The sequence below is a fragment of the Mastigoproctus giganteus genome, chromosome 13 (genome assembly GCF_048544385.1).
Source record: "Mastigoproctus giganteus isolate SK-2022 chromosome 13, ASM4854438v1, whole genome shotgun sequence".
Lineage (NCBI taxonomy): Eukaryota > Metazoa > Arthropoda > Arachnida > Uropygi > Thelyphonidae > Mastigoproctus > Mastigoproctus giganteus.
The window spans coordinates 173,181,202-173,186,225 of record NC_143587.1 but is presented as its reverse complement, the minus strand read 5'-3'; positions in this window follow the sequence as shown (position 1 = coordinate 173,186,225).

Below are 5,024 nucleotides of genomic sequence, written 5' to 3'. Positions count from 1 at the left end.
AAGTTAAGCAATGGAGAACTTGATATTTTTCTTGCAGCGTCCACTTCCTCTATTTTTTATTTTATTTTTCAGAACAAATACTCCCGGGATGAATTTGAATGGAAATGTAACGTTCCACTACTTCTTAGGATTCATTCCGTTAGTGAAACGGTTATCCTCAACCTAACATCAAAGTCACTCCTTTATTCTTTCTTCACTCTTCTATAGAAGAAGAAGAAGAACTCTTTATTGCATAAAAAATGCACACGCCGTACACAGCACCCTTCACGGCTGCAAGCCAGGGGTTTACAGTAAAGGCTAATACAATGTAATAAACAAGGATGATATAAGAGGAGAAAAAAACAATATTACTTTTTCAGTCCTTCACTTTCTTGCCGATCTTGGCCAACAATTCAACTCAAACTCAGCAGCCAATAGTTCGTTTTTTTTGTCTTTCATTTAAGGTCCGAGTCTCACATGGGTATAATGAAGTGCTTTGTAATATTGCGTATTAATATTACAAACGAATATTACATAATATTCCACTACGTTCTTTGGGAATAATGTATTTAAATATGTAACGTTTGTATGTCTGCTTCTGAACCGGTTTCTCTCTTAAGATCATACGACACAACATTGTGAACTGAGGTACATCTATGTGTTGGGAAATTAGTTGCGGTATGTTTACGTTCCTCGAGACTGCAATGTATTTCCGTGGCGAAATGGCAAGTGTAGCAGGACTGATTTCAATATCGTGGGAGAATTGCTCAAACACCGATTCAAACTTCTCATCGTCCAAACTTGCAACGCATAAACACGCTTCTGGTGTGTAGGAGGTGCAGATGACCGATGCGTAAAGGATGACCGGATAAACATACATTAAGAGGTATTGAACTAGTAGCTTTTCGTTTGTGACCTCTACTGCGAGTAATTCTTGCTTAACCCTCCGGAATATAACCCAAATTTGTTCCGTTAATGAAAGAGGCGTTCCAGGTTACGCCGGATCCTTGTGCAAAATTACCTTTGTGGATTTGCGCCAGGTCGATGAAGTCGCGGATATCATTTTCAACACTCTTCTTCTTCGAGAACGTGAGTTGTGCCAATTTTTCTTTATTTAGGTGAAGCCAATGGAATGCAGATAATTATTGAGGTGAAGAATGATTTTAGACCTCAAGGTACAGAGTCGGGAGTGTTCGAAGAACTTGAGGTCATCAGCATATACCAAAATATTAGGATTTGCTGACAAGAACGGTACAAGCGCTTTTGCAAACAGTGTTAAGGAAAAACTCCCACTCACCCACTTTGCGAAACACCTGCGATAAACCAGCGGTACTCTATTGGTAAGGATCCCAGCCAAGATCTGAATGAGGTTTCCATTAAGATCTTGGCTGCATATTCTAATTGAAGAGTTAGAATATGCAGCCTTTATGTCGAGGATGATAACATCCAATTGACGTTTATTGTGGAATGCCTTTTGCACTTCAGACAGAGTTTGGAGCGGGTTAGCGATTGTCGTGAGATGCTGGAAGTCCGTGGCGGAAACGGTGATCACCTATTCTTGTATGGATCGCTTTTTGGAAGAAATTTCAGAAGAGAGCACCCAATCGACATTGGTCTGTAATCCTTCGGACATTTTGGATTGTGAAACTAGTTTGACATAATAGAATTTCCCGATTAAAGGCGTGGAGCCAGTTTTCAGACTTTCATTAAATATGTACTGAAGGATATCAATAGCCTAAATGCTACCAAGTTTCAATACTATACGAATTGAAATACATTCTCGATTGCATTTCGTAGCATTACTACGAAGTTTTATGACCGCCTTTATTACTGATTTTTTAGAAAGGTGAATTTTGAGGTTGGGGGAACAGATGGGCAAGGTCTGGCGGAACAGATGGGCAAGGTCTGGCGGAACAGATGGGCAAGGTCTGGCGGAACAGATGGTCCGAGAGGGCAAGGTCTGGCGAATAAGGGGATGTTCAATGATTTCATATTGCAAGGTTGATCTTGCAGTTTTCTTAATATTCAAATTGCAGATACTGCGTTTATCTTCAAGTTGCCTGAAGCTTGATTCAGCCCCTGCATTAAACGTGGATTGACTCGTATTTCACTTCTCCACATGCTTACATTCGCTTATTAATTCATTCTTTCAGGTGGTTGTAAGCTAACTTATAGTGCGCTGTCCTTTTCAATTTTAAAAATTGGCTCTCCCTTTTTTGAAACTGCGATGTTGGTCGAACCCCGTTCTTTTCCATTTTCAGAAAGGCACTTTTTTAACCCCAAAGGATAAATGACGAGAAAAAAATTCGGTCACTGCATTTCTTTTGAATTAATTATACTCGTAGATATACGAGTATAATTAATCCCCAACGAAGCAATAAATGAAACGTGATCATGTATATAAATCAGGGTGTCTCGAAGATAAGCATAGGAGCAGAAGAATCCTTTTTTTGCGAGATATAAGACAGAATTGAATTTTAGAAGGATTAAAATAAATTAAGTTGTCTTTGCCCCACTGGAGAATTATCTGGAGATCAACATTTAAGGTTACTGAACCTTGGAGAAGACAAGCATTAGTTGAGAAGTCAGCAAACAGAGCGCCCTCTACCAACACCGCAGTGTCAGAGGGTAACGGATACTCGAGAAGTTGAAGCTGTTTGAGCAGGGGAAGGTTTCTCAAACTGGAAGATGGAATGCAATGTGCTATCATCAGCAAAACTATGGATAGGATTTCCGGTCAATGAAAAAAGGAATTAATATATAACAGGAAAAGCGTGGGAGAAAGAACTGAACCTTGGAGAACACCAGCATTAGTGGAGAAATCTGCAAACAGAGCGCCCTCTACCATCACCGCAGTGAGAAGTCAGAGGGAAAACTGGATGCCCAGTTACGAATACAAAAAACAGTTAGAAAACCATAAGATAGAAGCTTATTTAGAAGACCTTTATGCCAAACACGATCCACAACATAAGACTTTGAAATGTCAATGGAAACTGCTGGCATTTCACCAAACTTTTCCATTGAATTTGTTTTGTTAATGCAGAGGAAGCGATATCTGTGTATCAGTCAGGATAATCCCTGATAGTTATGTGACCTTGTATTACGGGGAGATCAGCATTTAAGGAATTGGTAGTAGATATTCGAGAAGCTGCAGTTGTTTGTGAAAGACAAAGGTTTCTCAAAATGGAAGGTGGAATGCAATGTGCTATCAACAGCAAAACCATGGATAAGATTTCCAGTTAATGGAAAGGTCATATATATAAAAGAAGAAAAGAATGAGAGAAAGAACTAAACCTTCAGGAACACTAACATTAGTTAAAAAGTTAGAAGACGAAACCATCTACCATCAACCTGCAGCGGTGGCCAGAAAAAAAAACAGACTACCGAAATGCAAAACAAAACAGATGGCAATCCATAACAGGTCAGATTGTTTAAAAGTATTTTTTACAAAACACAAAAAATAAGAAACGTCAACAACAACTGCTTGAGATTCGCCGATTTTTTTCATCGAAATTGTTCAGGGATGAGTAACTAGTAAACGGGTGAGAGCCATTGCACCATGTTTTGTTTAGTGAACTGCCGAAGTAGATAACTGGCATAACTAACACTTAATTGTAGCTCATATTGTGAATATCTCCACAACGAGTTTCCATGGTATTGCACTACCTCGAATAAGTAACGCTTCACCAACGGAGAAGCGTAACATAAGCCCATACGCATCCGTGTATTGACACTGACGGAATGGACAGTAGGAAATTGTACGCGGGCGTTCATTACCCCTTTTTAGGTTGGGGACTATATCATCACGGACCTTAAGGGAATGCCAATCGTGGCTTCTGATGAGGCGTGTTACTAGGTCTGTAAGATAGTGCAGGATAACAGAGAAACACCCTGTGCCTGCATATTGATTCGGAATCCAAATATGGGCATATGCAGCACATCTTGGACTGCATCTCCCATATTATCAGGCCCCTGGGTGAATTTTATGCGGTTTCGCTATACTGTCACCCACGTGAAGCTATACTACCAGTAACCAGATATCTGAGGAGCCTCCAGACAGACTTCCCAAACAGTAAGATTGTCGTGGGAGCGGATGTGAATTGCAGGTCCCCAGCGTGGTTCAGCTAGACCACGGATAGACGTGGGGTTCAGAACGGGCAACGACTTGAAGATTACTTAGCGAATAGTTCGTACACAGTCCTCAACCGACCAAACAATCTGGCAACATTCTCTAGTTCGATGGGGGAAGCCACAATCGATGTCTCTCTGGCTACCAGATCCCTCGCTAGCCACCTAACATCGTGGACCGTCCAAAAATGCTGGACCACGTCGGACAACAGGGCCATCACGTTTGAGCTCCAACGCTCCCTTAGTCGACACCAAGCAGTGAGGCAGGCACGGCCAAGATATGCCATAGAGAAGGCGGATTGGCCACTCTTCCAAGCCACACTGACCACAGCAGCCCAATCGCTTAACATCATTGGACTCAGCCCGGATCAGCACCAGATGACGGTCGCTGGTCTCATCACTGAAGCTGCCAACACCTCTGTTAAAAAGAAAAACCTAACCCCCAGGGGCTGTACCCTGGTGGTCTCCAGAGCTACAGAGGCTTAGGCCGTAGGTGCACAGGAGAAGGAAACTCTTCCAACGGGCAAGGCGCTCCCAGTCGGCAGCTGAAGTGGAAGCACTAAGACAGAACTTCCGAGACGCAAGGAACCTGTACACTGCAACCATACGCCAGCGTAAGATGCGCAGTTGGGAACACCTTGTTTCTACCACTGGGAATGATAACCCCTGGGGTGTGGTATACAGAGTAACCACAAACAAACTCCCCAGGGGTGAGACCATACCAGCGAAAAGGACACAGCAGGGTACTTATACCCGGACCTGGCAGGAAACAATTATAAACATCATGGATCCCATGTTTCAAAACCATCTTGCCCCCTCTACCCCGTCTGCGGGGGTAGCACAGTGGTATCGTCACCGTCCTCCCCACACCGGGTGGAAAAGGCCTGGGTTCGAATCCCGTCGATGACGCGAGGAAC